This window comes from Lepidochelys olivacea (assembly GCF_965140295.1).
Source record: "Lepidochelys olivacea isolate rLepOli2 genome assembly, chromosome: 1".
In the NCBI taxonomy this organism is placed as follows: domain Eukaryota; kingdom Metazoa; phylum Chordata; order Testudines; family Cheloniidae; genus Lepidochelys; species Lepidochelys olivacea.
Window position 1 is genome coordinate 194,905,006 of NC_140411.1, and position 18,622 is coordinate 194,923,627.

Below are 18,622 nucleotides of genomic sequence, written 5' to 3' on the forward strand. Positions count from 1 at the left end.
TGATCACTGCTGTCCATACTAGTAGAAAGGAGACATTTAGTATTGGAATGAATATTGTAATAGTGGACCTCAGATACAGTGCCACCGTAATTATTATGGTTGTGTGAGATTAAAGCACTTTATGTATAATAGAAAAGCGATACTTCAAGGGCTCCCAGCCAGTTTTGCAAACACATTGAACAGCTGTGTGATACTTGGGTTGAAGAACTGATATGCCTGGCTGTTCCATGGTATTTGTAGTTTCCTTAGTGATGCAGTAGAACAACTTTCAAGCAGTGTAGTGCAGTCTCATTATTGTAGCCATTAAAAGAAGCGATGGGTGTTGCAGATAAAGGTCAGTCATGTGGGAAGAAACTCAACATGCTAAAGTACGATTTTTGCATGGAGTAAAGTTAAGATCTATGGTTAATCATGCAAGGGCCTGAGAATGTGAGAGAACTTCATGTGGTCCAGTGGATATAGCATTGGATTCTGAATTGGAAAAACCTGGGTCCTATCCCTGGCTGTGCTACTGATCTTCTGTGTGACCTTGGGCAAATCACTTCACCTTTCTGTGCCTATTTCTCTGCCCAAAGGGTTTACAATCTAAACAGACAAGACAGTACCTCAATGTTTTGAGGCAGAAAAATGAACATCTGATCTCATGGGGGCCTTTATGTTCTATCAAAATATGGATAACTTGGTCCCTTCTATATATATATCAACACTATATTTAATTATCACTCCATTCTCAAAATTGATGAATTTGTTTGCTCAGATTTAGGGTGGGGAATCACCCTTCAAGGAAACAGAAAACTGGGACTATTTAATCCCATCATGAAAGTTTTTCAGGAAGTTGGAGATTAGAATGAAATGTGTAAGCAGCCATTACTTCTGCTCCACTTTAATATAGGCAGTATATAAACAAAGGAAATAAAACTGTAGCTGCTTCCTGAAGAAAACACCTGCTTTCCTTCTTTCTGCATTGGAATGTCTTCTTTACCCCAGTGATAGCCATCAATGGATGTTTGGGGAGGGGGAAAACTGGACCAAGGAATTATTAAATTGAACTCAGCAGAGAGACTAAAATAGTTTTTTTTCTGCACTGAGAGTCAATTTTCCAATAATATGAGACGAATCTGCTGGAAGCATAGGTAGACTCTGAAGATGCAGAAAGATTTGGCTATTCCCTGTTTGAGGCAAAGTCGGTGCCGTAAGGGGCAGATTATTTCTGACTGCCAGACTGTGCTGGTAGGTTTCATGGGAGGTAGGAGAAGGAATTCTTCCCCACTCTTGACTACAGATTTGTAGTGGGGCCATTCATTGGCTTCTGTGAATTTGCTCTGCAGGAGACCAGTAGTCAGTACACATGAATAACAGCCAGTCCACTTCTCCATGTGACCCCATGCAACAGACTGGTAGATGCCTCTAAGCAGCTTTGCTTTGCTTCATAGACATGGTGACACATAGCCCTGACCCAGGTGCTACTTGCCTGTATTATCTTAAGAAGAAAACCATCACAGCTGAAGAGCAACAAGAACCCATAGCCCCTCCCCTCCTTTTAGCCCATTCAGATGACGCTTGCAAAAGACAATATCTGGGCTCAGAGGTTTTAAGGGAATGTAAAGCAGGTGGTGCCTTCTCACAAACTCCCTGTCACCCCAGTGAGAAATAGGCCAAGAATCAGTGTGATGCAGAATCTAAGAATGTGAGTGAGGGTGAGAATTTTAAAAAGCAGCAGGTCTGGCTCAAGTGTGCATTGTTATTGAAGGGGACACTCCTAATCCAGTCAGTGACACTGAACACTCAGCAAACATGTATGTGGCTGATCCTGTGAAAATCTGGCTCTTGGCAAGCCAGCAAAATGTGAGCTGAAACACCAATATGACCCACACAAAGTTGCATGTCAGCTGCTGCTAACTTTTAATTGCTCAGCACAGATGCATGGTAAATGCTTCAGCTAGGCTTGGTTTGAATTTGAACCCCGAATCTCTCAAAAAGGAGAAAGGGAGGGGTGAACAAGTTGAAGCAGTGAAGGATCTTTTCAGAAGCTCTGCCAGCCGTTCTTTTGTGGGGGACTACCATGCATTTCTCAAGTGGAGTATGGAGAATTGGCTCATGCCAACAGCTAACAAATAATAGAATGGGGAAATGCTAAGTAGTAGAATTCTAATTTGCTGTGTAGCACTTTATGCATTAAATGTCTGACACACACTAATCTTTACAACATCCTGGAGAGGTATGTATTGTTCCCATTTAACAGATGGTGGCACTGGGACAGAGGTTAATGACCTAGCCAAGCCCACAGAAAAAGTCCATTTCCATGTTCAGACGACATCAGATTGAATATTGAATACCAACAGAATGTAAATGTAGCACTCGATACATTCTACATGCTATACAAACACTGACCCATTCCATCTTCACAAAAACCCCAAGAATAGTACAGAGACAGTCAGATGGGAACTGCTGTTTATCTTTGATCTCCCACTTCCTTGTTTTATGAATGTAAATAAAATTAAATTAAATGCAAAAAAAAATTGTTTAACCAGGGCATGCTTAAGCTGTACACCTCACTGCTACAGGATGTTAGTGAGGTACCAAGTTTGCTATGATTAAATATATTATATTTAATATATGATTAAATGTTTATATTAATACCCACAGCCTGAATTGCTTGGGTTGAATGTATGGCATAAGAACACACATACTTCAGGCCATAAGTTGGCCACTAACTACTAGGGGTTGAGAAGAAACATCCCCATAGACAAGTCCTCCTAACTGCCCATTACAGTGGATTTTACACACTTTGAATCAACTGGTCCCAGATACTGATGGAGACAAGTTTTTTGGCCATATGGCTGGGCACTGAAATGCTGTACAGGTATGTTATGACTTAAAGCCATTGAGTCTGCCCCCACACCACACCCTGGCCCTTGTACATTGGAGTACATTGCCTTGTGTAAATGTTCATAGTTTAAGATGCCCAGGAGTCCAAATAATTCACAGTGTGTTAACACTTGGTTTCTGCTGTTTTGACAGATTCTGCCAGCTTGTCTGCCTGTTCTTAAACTGGGGAATACTGCTGATACTGGCCATGTCTCAAAACTGGGGGGGAAAGCCTGTTAAGTGTGGCCATGGTACTATAATAAATAAATGTTAACAAAATAATAGACTTCCCACATTTAGGCCAAAAAAGTCAAACCTGATTTTAGTTTTATTTTATGTGTAAGGTTTTTATGACTGGGCTGGAACTGACGGGAGAAGTGCTGTTAAACCACAAAGCATGGTGCTCATGATTACTCCAGCACTTTTTCTTCGGACTCATGAGGTCCAGAAAAAGCAGTTAAACCCTGTTTTGTAATCTTTAGAAGTTCATCTGTGATTAATTCTAAGGTAATCCAACTTGCTTGGGAATACAACTAGTATAGGGATGTTTATTTTCCACTGAATGCATCCGATGAAGTGAGCTGTAGCTCACGAAAGCTTGTGCTCAAATAAATTGGTTAGTCTCTAAGGTGCCACAAGTCCTCCTTTTCTTTTTGCAGATACAGACTAACACGGCTGTTACTCTGAAACAGAGCAACCATGTACTTTCAGTTACATGACTTCATTTTTAGATTAAAATAAAATCTACAAAAGCAAAGTCTACATAACCGTGTATCTTTTGTAACGGTTGGCAGCAATTTGGAGAACAAAATGCCTGCTGTCTCTGTACACAGCCTGTCTTGTAAGTTAGAGTTGTTCTACATGGTAAGTAGAATAGAGCTACGTATACTACAGCAGGCTATTGGAAAATAACGTTCTAGTGAGTGTCTGTAGTTGGAGAGAATTTCCATAGCTTCCTAGCTGCCAGGTCTTCCACTAGCCATTCATCCTCCCTTATGTAGTTAGTCCCCCTTAGACTGCTCTGAAGCACTCGCTCTTAAGCAAAATGAAAAGAGAATGCTGAAACAACACAAACCCCTTCATTTAGTGTGGAAGAATGGTAAACAGGTTATTTTTGCAGGGAAAACACACTTCTATGAGATCTGCATGCTGCCAGGTATTTATTCTTTTCTGAAATGTGTTTTTTGGTCAGCCCATTTGTTTTGTAGTGCTTTTCCTCTCTTGCTTAAAAATGTCTGAATCATTGAACTTGAAAAATGCAAGTCTGCCTGCCTCCCTGCATAAAGAAGATGCAAATAGTGGTGACAGTTGTGAGAATATCAATGAGCAGTATAATGTGGCATTATAATGTCAAAACTAGGCTGCTAGTGTGAAGGCTCAGGAAGCTCTTGCATTTGTCTATTTAGGGGTGGGTGCATGCTACTTGTTCTAGAGCATACATACCCTTTAGGTTGAAGTTTTTCACCTTTCTTATTCCAAAGATAAATTTTGTGGTAAAGATAAATTATATGCCACCAATTTTAACTGTTTTTCAACCATAAAAAGTAAAGACCTTGATCCTCTAAGCACCTGAACTCCCTGTTCTGCTCCACTCTGAAAGAAGGATATCAATCTTTGAATATAGTGGCTGCACTGACAATTCCTGCATAGATTTGTTTGCTTTCCTCCCTAATGTATTCCCAATATTCTGTAGGGAGCAGCAGGTCCGCCTAAGCACACTTCCTTGAAATCCTGGACAAGCAGTAAATCTGGGGGTCTTTTATAGGTTTCAGTGCTTCTCTGCTTCACTCCATTTGTAATGGAAAGAGAAAATTCTGGTTTCATAAGAATTATAGTTTCAAACTCATTGAGGAGAACTGTAAGTCTTGACACTATCTTTCCACATGACTTGATTTCTCTCACTTATGTCTGAAAGAGTTTGTAAACAAATTTGAAGACAGATCTTGTCTTTATTTTTCTGTAATGCACCTAGCTCACTTTTAGAAACCATGTATAAAATTACATTTAAAAAAAACACATGAAGGGAATGTTAAGATTGCAAAGTCAAGGTCTCATCACCTAAAAGATTCAATGCCTGATGTTAAGCCTGGGATCAATGTTCCCTCTAATTTTTGACAGGCTGCGTGCGCAAAAAATTTCTTTGCAAATTTGTGTGTGTGCTGTGTGCACAGGGTTTAGGGTTTGTGTGTGGGGTTTAGGATCTGTGTACGTGCGCACACGCACACAGCTTAGAGGGAACAGTGCCTGGGATGCTAGAGCTTCTAAATGAAACTGTTGCAATAAATTTTATCATGGGCAAAACAATATTCTTCCTTGAGGGCCTTTCTGCAGTTCCATTTGTGTGATTTGGCACCCCTGCCACTGAGCTTTGAAAAGCAGGTTGCTGTGTTGATCCCAAGCTATGAGACATAAGGTGGGTGAGGTACTATCGTCTATTAGACTTCTGATAGTGGGAGGGACAAGCTTTCAAGGAAGCTGGTGCAAAAGATATTACAGTAACTCCTCACTTAAAGTCGTCCCAGTTAACGTTGTTTCATTCTGTTGCTGATCAATTAGAGAATGTTTGTTTAAATGCTCCCTTATAACATCGTTTGGCAGCCACCAGCTTTGACCACTGTTTACAGAAAGAGCAGCCAGTTGCAGTGGGGGCCTGGAACCAGGATGGACCGGCAGCCCCCTATCTGCTCCCCGCTCCCCTAAGTTCCCTGTGTGGCAGCTGCCCAGCAGGCCGGGCAGTTCAGCTGTCTTTCCCCCCACTGCCCTGTGCTGCTCCTGCCCTCTGCCTTGAAGCTGCTCCCAGGAGCCTCCTGCTTGCTGTGCGGGGGGTGGAGAAAGAGGGGGGCTAATGTCAGGGTGTCCCCCTCCCCCCCTGCTCCTGCACACCACTTACCCCATCTCCATAGAGCTGGGGGAGGGTGGGGACACAACAGGGCTCAGGATGGAGGGAGCTTCATGGCAGCAGCTTCTGTCTCAGCTTGCTGATCTACTTAAAAAGGCATGCACTTAGAGTGGTGTCAGCATATTTAAAGGGGCAATGTGCATCTCTCTCTCTCACGCATAGTGCGTGTCTCTGTCTGCCATGCTGTCTCCCCTCCCTCCCTCCCTCCGTGCTGCCTTGTAGAGTGTGAGGCTACATTAACAACAATGGGTTAAGCCTTGAGGGCTCAGCTGAATGCTAGTTCATCATTTATCAGTAAGGCATTTTTCAGGAAATATCATGCCCTCTTCCACCCTCTAACTTCACCACCTCAACCAAACTTCACAATCATCATTGCTGTATACAGTATTAAATTGTTTGTTTAAAACTTATACAGTGTGTGTGTGTAGTCTTTTGTCTGGTGAAAAAAATTTCCCTGGAACCTAATCCCCCCTATTTACATCAATTCTTATGGGGAAATTGGATTTCCTTAACATCGCTTCACTTAAAGTTGCATTTTTCAGGAACATAACTACAATGTTAAGCAAGGAGTTACTGTACCTCACCCATCTTGTGTCTCTTGAAAAACATTGCCCATTAAAGGGGTATGAGCATTCCTGTACAAAAGTGAAATCACAGTCCTCCTTTGTATAAGGGAGCTCACCCCCAACCACCTCAGTTCCTTCCTGACAGAGAATGAACCAAATTTAGTCCTGTTAACAGGACTAGACCTTCCCTTAACTTAAAATGTTACTGTATACTAATCTAACTCTTTACAAAATCAGAGAAAATAGCCCTTCCTTTGTCCTTGGCTCCTTACCATCACAATTTTGAGCCCTAAAGGCCCATGACGGCTTCAAGAGGTGTACCTCTTGCCCAGCAGTCATACCCATGCCTGACATCTATGTTCAGTGTCATCTGTGTTTGGAGACCCACTCATTAACCCAGTATGTAATTTGCTATGCCTTGACTTTCTACAACAGAAGACAGACATTTGAGTGTCCAGCCTCATTTAGCTTCTCAATAGAGTATAGCCTGAAATTCAAGGCTCATCAATAGTAAGGCGAGAAACCTCTATGCTATGGTCCACTGACAGGATGCAAGACATGCCTTTCTGCTTCAGCCTCTGCACAGCCTTCTAACATAGGTGTGAGACTGGGCTCTCATGGACCCTCTACTGAGGTCAAGGACCTTGTCTGGCATGGTCAGCACCATTCATGTCTAAAGTGGTTCCAAAGAATAAGTCAGCTGCTACTGTATAAATCTTTGGTCCTACTGAGCACCGTTTGCCTGGCACTGCTTCCCTCTGCACCATCTCCCATGCCTGCAACAGATGTGTCCAAAAGTGCTGATTTTTCTCTTGTCCCTTAGCCCATTGGGGCAAAAGAAAGAAAAGAAAAGAAAGGTCTCAGATTTCCACTAATCTCAATGTATTTCCCTCTTTATTTTCTTTCCAAAATTTTGTTCTCATTCAGGATAAGTACATCTTCACACCCTAGTTGAGAAGGATGCTCAGTTTTTATCCTGGACAAACAAAGACCTTTAGAAGATATTCTAGGTTGTTTGTAACATATGGCGATGCCAGGGAGAACCCGTATACAATCATAAACTCACTGGATTGAGAAATGTATTGAACATTATTACATTTTAGACAGGAAACAGTACACCCTGGTTTAAAGACACATCCTGCAAGTGGCATGGCAGCATCAATACCTTAGGTTTATATTGAAAGCCAAGTGAGTTCAAAGAACTGAATATTCAAATCCAGATTTACCAAACTGCAATAAGTCCTTGTGGTGTAGCTGAAAACAATTCTGCATGTGCTACTTCATGTACCTAATGGCATGTACATGTGGGGACACTCAGAGGTTATCCAAATTAACTAAATGTGTGAATTTCAAGCGGCTTAGTTAAATTGCATTAAACCACTGTGTGGACACTCTCACGCAGAATTAAAGTGGCCTTAATTTGATATCACTTAATTCGCTTTGGAAGTTGTGTCCCTATGTAGACAAGCTCTAAGAATTTATTACAGCTGACCAAAAATTGGAACTTCTGGAAAGTTCCTGGAAAACTCCTGTGGAAAATGTACACTATTTTCCAATTTCATTCTGAAATCAGAATGAAAAATTGAAGTTGTGCTATAGAACAAAATAATTGGAAAAAATTAAATTTGGAAGTGGTGAAACATTTCACTGAGTCAGTCCAACATTAAATGTATTTTCTTACAGTGGTGCATGGCCTTATGGAAAGTTGTAAATTCAGTCTGATGTCCCCAATCTTCTTTTTAGGCCATGTTCCCTGGTTGGACTAAGTCTCTTAAAACACATCCACAGCCATGTGAATCCCAAGATGTACCATCCTAACTGGACAGCACATAGACTATATTCCATCATGGGAGTCCAGCCCAGAGCAGAGATGGAGGCATCAGAAATCTTAACTACAATATTCAGAGGCAATGTGCCACAACATGGAAGGGTAGTTTAATGTTGACCTGACCCAAAACATATCTACTTGAGTCAATTCAACAAACTGAAATATTTTGATATAGGTCAAGCTGAGCTTAAACATTTAGTTTTCACTTTTCTTGACAAAATGCATGTGTATTAAGTGTTTACCACACTATGTTCATATCTCCTATGTGCTCAAGCCTGCTGTATTATAAACGTGTAAAATGGGGAAAAAATACCACATTTATTTTTTGTCTATAACAGCTGTAGCAATCAGGCATGTGGGTGACATCTGCAATACTGAAAATCAGCATCAGGTCAAAGATTTCTTTTAAAGGTCTATAAAACATGACCTATGAGGGAAGATTGAAAAAATTGGGTTTGTTTAGTCTGGAGAAGAGAAGACAGAGAGCGCACATGATAACAGCCTTTTATGTACTTGAAAATTGTTACAAGGAGGAGGGAGAAAAATTCTTCTCGTGTAACCTCTGAGGATAGGACAAGAAGCAATGGACTTAAATTGCAGCAAGGGCGGTTTAGGTTGGACATTAGGAAAAACTTCCTAACTGTCAGGGTGGTTGAGCACTGGAATAAATTGCCTAGGGAGGTTGTAGAATCTCCATCAATGGAGATTTTTAAAAGCAGAGTAAACAAACCCCTGTCGGGGATGGTCTAGGTAATACTTAGGAGACTGAAGTAGATGACCTCTTGAAGTTCCTTCCAGCCCAATGATTCTATATGATGAAACAAGTGTTTTCTTACAGACAGTACAGTGTCTGCATCAATGGCTACTTCAATGCACACAGCAATTTAAGCCACAAATGAACTAGAAGAAAGACCCCATTGAGAACATGGACCTTCAAGTGATCTTAGCTGAAAAGAAAACAGGTAACGCTTTCCGTTAATGTGTGTTCTGTCTTCAGTTAAACAGGATATACAAACAATATGTCTGACCTTGTCTGACATAGCAGCAGGAACTGCAATAGAGGAAAGAATTAATAAAGCCAAGGACAATCTAAGCAATTTTTTTCTAGATAATACTGATGACAAAAAAATCCCTCCTGGACAAAATAGATCTTAAATTGTCACAGAAGATCTAATCTCAGATCCTTCTGATATCCCTACAACTGAGAGAACACAGACATGATTGACTTTTGGGCAGAGATTATTCAGATCATCCATAGAAATCCAATGGGAAAACTCAGGCTAACTAAATTCACACTGTCCTAGCTAAATAAAGGAATAAATGATACCAGGCAAAACTAGAGATATAAACTGAATGTATATAAATTAATCTAGGATTCTTCTTTTCCCAAGACTTCAGTTGAGCAAATTAGAAGTTAAAGTAAAACATTCTCAGATGCAAAGCATGGATTTGCTTTATCTTGAATGCTATATATCTTGATTTATCTTGCACACATGGTGATCAATCAACGATTATGGATTAGGTTATGATTAAGGAACAATTGATAGTACATGTTTCCAAAAATCAAGAAAATGTCAGTTATTATGACATTATTATTATGACAATAATAGTGTTATTATTATAACAGTATTATTATGTCGAAAAAAACTGCAAGTGTGTATTCAAACACTCATTCCTTACTAAAATTTTATGCTGGAAAGTGTTTTTAGCCTGAGCAAGTCAGATTCTGTTGAAGCAAAGCCAAGTTGCCATGTCTGGACGCCCATACAGACAGCAACAGTGTTTTTTTTTAGCGCTATGATGTAAAAGCCAGCATACTGGAGAATGTTTATTGCAGTGGTCTCAAGTGGGGAATGGAAAAGGAAGGATAAAAGAACTCTTCCTCCTGCTAGTTTCCTGTGTAATGATCACGAAGTGCTGGTACCACAACTGCCAATTGTTTTAACTTTCTTGCCTGAGGTGTTCCTGCAGAAACGCTTCCAAGAAGGGAAAAATATTGCCTCCTTTAAGCTTACCTGAACGTATTCCAGGGTTGGGGAAGAAAACACAGTCGCCCTGTGATGGGATTTATTGTCTTGTATTGATGGAGGGGAAGGTGAATTTTACCTTGTGTTAGCTAATACGCAGTAACTGAGCAGGAGATAAGAACACATCCAGTGTGTGCTGATAATTGTCAACCTCTTAAGGAGACAGATGTCTCTTCTCAAGTGACAAGGTCCATATCCCACAGAAGAGGAATATTTAGCAACACTTGGACACTGCTCAGTACATTAGAATTTTCAAAAAAAAAGACATCAGTAATTGCCAGAGTATATGCTGCAATAGGTCTGAAGAATTCAGGAATGTCCTCAGACAGAGGGAAGCATAGTGGGCAACACTTTCAGCACACCTCAGTCTTACTTGATATTTCTGATGCCATCAACAGCAGTGAAATAGTTGGACAGAAGTAATCATAATTAGCCTGCACATTTCCTTTATTAAAATAAGCAGTAGATGCTATAAACTCCATCAGGGTCAATTTTTCTGTCATTAATCATGCAGGGAATTTTGAGTAGAACTGCAGGATTTGACTGTGTGTGGGGGGTGGGGTTTTTTTAAGCAGCAGCAGATTTTAGAGAGGATAAAACAAGTTCCATGGAAGGATCACCAGAATTAATCTAATTCTTATTTTAGCAAGTAATGGTATGAATGTTAAAAAAAACAGTGGGAGCATAATCATACAATGAAATGCTGGGTAGGTATTTTAAAAAATGGTACTTGAGGCCACCCCAAATCCAGTGTTAATGTTTTAACCTCCTAATATGTAGACTATATATAGTCTATTGGCAATGCAGATATGTCCCACAATAAATTGGATTCATGAGGAATTTCCAGCAAGTTCTTGGAATTTACTGGGGTCAACTTTTTGTTTCAGAATGTGGAGGTTGTAACCAGGGGGCAACCATTTTAGACTTGATTCTCACCAACAGGCAGGAACTTGGATATGAATCTGAAAGTGGAAGGCAATTTGGGTGACAAACATGTTGTGGATAAAAACCAGGCTATGGCACAACAACTAGCAAGGAATCTAAAAGGTAATAAGAAGAGGTTCTTTAAATACATTAGACTCAAGAGAAAGACTAAGGAAAAATGTAGGCTCTCTACATAGTGGGGAAGGAGAGGTAATAAGTGATGACCTCAAGAAGACAGCAGTATTTAATGCCGGTCGTGTTTCAGTCTTCTCTAAGAAGATAAACAGTGAGCAGATATTGACACATAATATTTAAACATTAACAACAAGGGGGAAGGAATGCCAGCGAAAAGAGGGAAACAGGTTAAAGAATATTTCATCAGGCCCTCCTGATATTAATACATCTAATTTATCTCAGGCTACTTAAGGAACTAGCTGAAGTAATCTTGGAACAATTAGCAATTATCTTAGAAGTCACGGATGGTAGGTTTGGTCCGAGAGGGCTGGAGAAGGTCAAACATAGTACCGCTCCTTAAAACGGGGAGCACAGAGGATCCAGGGAATTATAGACCAGTCAGCCTAACTTCCACGCCAGTAGGAATGATACTGGAACAAATTATTTAAAAAAAAAAATCTAATTTATAAGCAACCAATAGGGTTCTAAGGAATAGCCAGCATGGATTTGTCAAGAACAAAGTATGATAAACCAACCTACTTTCCATCTTTGACAGGGTTATGGCCTCTTAGTGGGGAGACAGTAGCCATGATATCTTGATTTTCAATAAAGCTTTTGTGAGAGTCACGTGACAGTCTCATAAGCAAACCAGGGAAATGAGGTCTAGATGAAACTACTATAAGGTGGGTACACAACTGGTTGAAAGACCATACTCAGAGAAGTTATCAGTGATTTGCTCTTGAGGTTGCTGTATTTGATCTTTCCTGAACAATGGAAAGTTTCGCTGAGGAAAGGAAGATTGGAAGCTAATCTCTTGTGATCTCAACAGGTGTAAAGAATATTTGACACTTATTTGAGTCCCACTTTGCTTCAGGGAAAAGGTGTGTAACAGCTTTTGGAAGTACTAATTAGAGTAAGTTGAAACTTGATTTATGCAGGCCTTAAAATGACTGGTGAAACTTGATCTATACTACCAGGTGGAAATTTTGCTGATGAAGGAAGTTTGGTGTTTCATGGTTGTACATGTGAAGATCAAAAGAAACAATTGATCAAATTGTTCCATATTAGCAAATTCTTAGCTGTTTCCATAAAGCTTTGAAGCATTCCAGACACACACACACCTCACTTAGGTATATTGTGAAATGGAGTGGCTGATGTTTAACAATGGAGGAGGGGGGGAATGCTGCATGAGCTCTGCACAACATTCAGACACCTTTAAGCAGAAGTGCAGTTAGATGGCACCCCCTTTACAAACATGTCAGTGGAAGAGTCGCCATGAACTGTCTCTGGTATTACCCCACTGTTCATGCAAGTTCTCACCTTGGGAACCGCCTCACTGCATGATGGCTTGATGTTGTTTTGAGGTGCCACTTGGGACAAAATTGTGTCCTGATGAATGGCAGAAATAGCGATCATCCTTGTTTATTCTGCATTATTAGCACTATTAACAATTCTGGTGATACTTGATCTCCACAGAAATACTGTAGGACTTGATATTTCCGTAAATAAAGTAAATGGTTATGCACTCAGAAAAATACAAGGGTATAGTTTTCACGATACCACAAAGACTGAAAATTGTCCAGTGGATGCTATTTTGCTAGAAGATGCACTTCTAGCTATGAATGACAAACTGTGAAGGTGAAGAGTGCTTAATTCACATATCTTCCTGATACCCCTCATTTGTTAGGCATTACAGAATCCTGGCTATAGGAAAGGGAAGAATCTCTGTAAATACTAACAATTTTTCAAATCAGACCTGCACAATCTTTGATATTTCTACTTCTAAGCTTAAAGTTTCATGTAAAGCTATTTCATGTAAGACACTGATTGGCTGAATGCAAGAAGGGCAGCAGTAAACACTGAAAATATGGACTCATTTCTTCATTGGCCTTATATTTACAAGGTTACTTTTGTGTGTTTCTAGTTTGGAGCACGTATACTCAGTTTGTACTTCAGGGAACATTTCTAAAAGGTCTGTATTTTCAACACTTAAGCTTGAATCCTGACAAGCAAATTAATATACAAGTAGTAAAATATATTCATGAGTTTTGGGCAGCTGTGTACAGGCAATATTGAATGAGAAGTCACTGACAAACTATCAGACCTACTTGCCAGGTTATATTCCCCAGCTTATCTTTATAGTGGTGGAGAGGAATGAGATTAACCTTGATTTGTAGATCTTCAGGATCTAATGGGAAGGCATTTTACTACAACGTTGTTGCAAATTAGCAAACGCTTGCTATAATAGTTACTTACTTTTTTTATAGAAAGAATCCAAAACAGAAAACACATTTTCTTATTCAACTGAATTGTTCCTTACTTGAGTAATAAAAGATAAAATCCTAAAGGTTTATCACATTCTACACACTATTCAAACTAATCCTCCCTACAACACTTGGAACAAATCCACCTGACAAAAATGACGGAAACTTTTTTTCCCCCTTAATCTATTTCATTTTCATTGGTCAGAGTAGAAGGTATACATAGCAATAGCAAGCTATTACTCGCTAAAGCAATTGGTGGCCTGGCCATGTATACTTGCCTTTTTTGTAATGGACAATAACATGCATTATTGGCAAATGTTAATGTGTTCATTAATATTTTGGTCTAGTATTCAGATACATTGTATCTGACCTTTTATGTTGGAATAGTAAAAACCAAATTTCATGCTATTTTCCAGATTGCTCAACCTGAATTAATGCATGACCACCCTAGTTAATAGTATTCTATAATGTTTGGCACCAAAGGTTAGTATCCTGAGAATATAGCATGTTTTGTCCAGAGTTATGTGATGTTTGGATAATGTACCACACTTTTATTCTGTTATTTAATATATAGACATAAATCTGAGCAAATCTGTTTTTGTCAATGCACTATTTATAAGAGATTTAGTATGACAAATTATTTCACCTTTATTTCTGATGACGAAAACTATAAGGTTTTCTTTTCTCTTCATGTGTGAATTCTATTGAGTTGAAAAGATGCCTGTCACAGAAAAGTCAGTGAAAGATAGGAGGCTCACAGTTTCCCTTGGGCTGTGCATACTGACTGAAATGAACTATGAGTTCTGCCAGGGAAGAATAAGCATCTCTGTTTCTAGTAAAGATTTGTGAACTTATTGTTTTAATAATAAAACCATAATAACTGCCTTGTGATCCATAATCCCTGTTTCCTTAAGTACTTACGTAAAGCAATTTTTACATTTGATTTCTTTTTGGGTCCATTTTTTTTCCTATGTGTTAATGCAATATTAAAATAATTCATCTAGGCACTCAAGCTCAAATATGAGGAGGCCAAACTCTGCCACCTTCCACTTATATTATCTGTTATGACAAAGACTAGCAAACAAAATTATATGTTTAGCATAGGGTTCTCGAACTTTTTTTGCTGGGCCCCCCTTTTAAATATTTCAGGCTGTGATAATCCCTCCCAAAAAGTACCGAACCCTCTCCCCCATACCATGCCACCCTTACTTCTGTGCTGTTCCTGGCAATGGCGCTGCCTTCAGAGCTGGACGCCTGGCCAGCAGCTGCTTCTCTCCAGCCGCCCGGCTCTGAAGGGAGCACAGAAATAAGGGTGGCAATACCATGACCCCACTACAATAGCCTAGTGACCCCATTCTGGGTTGGGACCTCCAATTTTAGAAACGCTAGTTTAACGACAATTAAGTCTGTGGCTATAACACTCATAGTAATGCCTTACCATAATGCATAAGGTTGTCACTTCCATCTCCATCAAACCACCCTTTAAACTTGGAGCACAATTTGAATTGTTTTACTCTGTTTTAGTTTTTGCTGTTTGTAATACTTGGGGGTGCAGTTCAAACTAGTGAGGGGTACTGTCACCAATTGCCCTGTAACTATGGGTGCTTTAAATGCTTTGCTCCTATGGTTGGTCTCCTCCCGTCTTGGGGATTACTTGCAGGGTGACGCCCAATATAACTCAAGTCCTGCACCTCCCCAAAACCGTCTGCCCTGAAGTGTCAGGCCCTCTCCTAGAACACTCAGAATTAGTGAGGTTTGTTGCTCCTTTAAGAAACAAAACCACAACTTATTACTTTAACCGGAGTTAATCACATCAGTTACAGCAGTGGGTGGGTTTAGATTAAAAGTAAATCAAGCTGATTAACAAAGAGTTTAAGTCAGTTCAAGCACAAGGGGTAAAAAGACAAAACTGTTTCAAGCAAATAAAAAGCAAAGTGTTTTCTAGTGGCTAAGACTCAACTCAACAAGCTACTGCCTTAGTTCAAGGTAGATTTCTCACCAGTCTTCCTTCCAGCCACGGCTGACTTTCCTTCAGTCAGGACCTTCCTCGTAAGGATAAGGTGCTGGTTTCCCTTTTCTTCCCAGGTGCAAGATCTCTACCTAAGCAGGTTTCTCACCTATATTCATTTCCCAGACACTTCAACTCCCTTGGTTGAAGGGCCAATCTTCCTCAGCTTGCAAGAGTTCTGGCTTCTTGTGTCTGTCCAGTGATGGATGCCAAGATGGCTTTTTTCTCTCTCCGTAGCTTCCAAACTCACTGTTTTGTCCCCCAGACTCAGGATGCTATTCTTTGATTCCTGTGGATTCCCATCCCTCTGCTGATTTGTACGTAAATGGGGCTCCCATTGGTTTTGGTCACACTTTGCTTAATTTCACTGGGAACAGGAAGAGAACATCTTTCCCTTCTCTCTGGGGAGAACTTGTTTCTTGCTACGTTTGGTCTCAGATTTTAAAGCATCATATTATTAAATATCCCCATTTCCTTAGTGTTAATGCATACATTTCACAGTGACATCAATCACCAGTATGGTATTAGCTTTGAGAAGAGACCTTCCTTGATACTTTTCTAATACAACAAGAATGTATAAGGTCGATGATAGCCTCTTATAGGGGCCTGAGCCTCAACTGATGGCTTTACCTTTTATATAAATGTTCTTTCATTGTCTGCCTGATGACAAACACACATTTCTTTGTACATATTCTTGCATGATGTATGTACAGTGTATTAATGATCAGTGGGTTATTAGTTTTTCAGTGATATGCTATATGCTATTTGTAGCAGGGCGGTCACCCTGGTCCGGTGTAGAAGGGGTTAAAAACAGCCCTGGGCAAGGGCTGCCCCGGGGAGCCACTCAGGACCGGGCTTGAGGCAGCCAATCAGGACCAGACTGGGAGTATAAGAAGGCCTAAGGAAGGTACTGGGTTAAAGACTTTCTCTAGCTTTGGAGACAGATAGACCTACTGCCTGAAGGAGCAGAGTATCTTGGCAAGGGCAGTTCAAGCTTGGCAACTCCCCAGGCTGAGGCCTTGATAAAGGCCTACCCAGGTACTGAGGCTGGGAGGTGAAGCCTGGAGTAGGCAGAGACAGCTGGTCTGACTCCCTTGCCAATGATGAGTGGCCATTATAGACTGCAGTTTGCCCCAGTGAAAGGGGGCTAGATGATGACTGGCAGTAGGCACTGAGGCAAGGTGGGTATAGAGGGTTGGGCGTTCCCCTGGGAGGGGAGACCAAAGTGTGGGGGTACTGCTGGGGCAGAACCCTGAGGTAAAGGGGCACTGGGGTCTGGGAGGGACATGAGGGGCCTGAGGCAGATGAGCCACCAGAAAGTGCTCTGAGTGCTGGATGAGCTAATTCCTGAATGACCAGCAGGAGGTGCCACTCCGGTAAGTCTTTGCTCTGCTACACTACCTTTTGGGTATGTGTCATAACAACCATGTGTTAGATGTGGTGAGTATGTCAAGCCTGAGAAGAGTTACTTACAGAGTAGCAGCTGTGTTAGTCTGTATCTGCAAAAAGAAAAGGAGCTTATGCTCAAATAAATTTGTTAATCTGTAAGGTGCCACAAGTACTCTTTTTCTACTTACAGGAGTAGTGAACCACCAATGGACCGTTGTCACACCATTTCAATTAAATGTTTAGAAAATAAAGATTTAAAGCTCTTGTTAAATTGAAAATGACTTAACTAAAGAGTTATGAGCAGCAACTCCCTAACAATTCTTTGTACAACTTTAAATACACACACATCTTTAAGACTGGTAAAGATACATATCTGCTGCAAAATCCTACCTCAGCGCCTCATCGGGGCGCAGCGGTGACCTTGGCCGTCTGACAGCTATGGTAGGGGGTGTATGCCCTGGTATGTCTAACCATGCTACAAAGGTGTTTGACTATTCAATCCAGGGAGGGGGATTGCTCTCTCAAAGGAAAGAGCGCTTTTCCTCTTCCTTAGAGGTTGAAAGCTAGCTAAGCTTGAGGAGATATGCATGCCTTCCTGCATATGAGAGTCTGAGAACTATCTATCTATCAGATTTGTCCAGTATGGGGACTGGAAATACTTCACCCCCTTAATAATAAAGCATTACACATTTGGCCAGGTACGTTATGCTGACTCTTGCTAGTTTTAGAAAACACTAGGTATTGATTAGTGGTGTTGGTGGGATACTAGGCTAATGATCTGCTGAAGTCAGATAGTCAAATGCATAGATGTTCATGTGAACCTCGAAGGAGAGCAGATATGTTTCAAGAAAATGGGTCAACCTTACTAAAAGCTGCTCAATGGCTAAACTTTTTTTTAGCTATTGCAATCTGAACACAAGTAATGAGTTAAGTCACATTTCAGCAGAACTCTTAAAACACATACTTAAGTCTATATATAGCAAAATATTTGATTTCACTGGGAGTTAGGTGCTTTAAAAATCTGGCCCTAAGCACTTGGTTCTGCACTTTGCTGAATCCTGGCCTTAACACACTGAAGTGAGTACCTGAGAACACTAAAACAGATCTTAAGGAAGGATTCAAAAGAGGAGCAGAAGGTAAGATAAAGGGTTAGGATGAAAAAAAGTTGTAGCTGACTAGTTTACCTTTTAACTTCTTCTTTTTTCTGTTCTAGGTCTGTGAATTGATCCTCTGAATGCTAAACTTTATTTCATGCCTGGTCAAAGCAAAGAACGTCAGTAGCGCTAAGTTTTGATGCTAGGATGCTGTATTTGTTGATGGGGGGGTGTGGAGAATAAAAGGCCATGTTTGTTCAGTTTTGATTGGTTTTGTAGAATTTTAAATGTTTTTAATGGTCAGGATGATGAAAATAAGTATTGAAAAATGACTTTAGAATATAAATCCTGTACTTCACAGTACATGCTGTATTTTGGTTAAAAACAGTATAGTTTTTTTCCTTTCCATCAGAGGAGTTCTTTAGTCCCAAAAGTACAGAGAAGCCCCTTCACTATGCAGTATCTTAGTCTTCCTCATTTAAAAAATATTCCTTTAGCTATGTAGGAGACTTTCATTGCTCACCATAACTGTGGAGTTCATTGTATATGCAAAGGTTCCAGGAAGACTGAAATGCAAGGCA

At 40.4% G+C, this 18,622-nt stretch overlaps 1 long non-coding RNA gene across 2 annotated transcripts in view; it reads left to right on the plus strand.

Annotated features, from left to right (window-relative positions):
• Positions 1–18,622, plus strand: part of LOC311514883 — a 193,359-nt gene that overhangs the window by 159,135 nt on the left and 15,602 nt on the right. Inside the window, exon 4 of one of the 2 annotated variants that reach the window (XR_014709960.1) lies at positions 9,000–9,123. The exons of the other annotated variant lie outside the window; for it this stretch is intronic. This is a non-coding gene — a long non-coding RNA (uncharacterized lncRNA). The remainder of the gene's footprint in view (positions 1–8,999; positions 9,124–18,622) is intronic. 2 annotated transcript variants of the gene reach the window in all.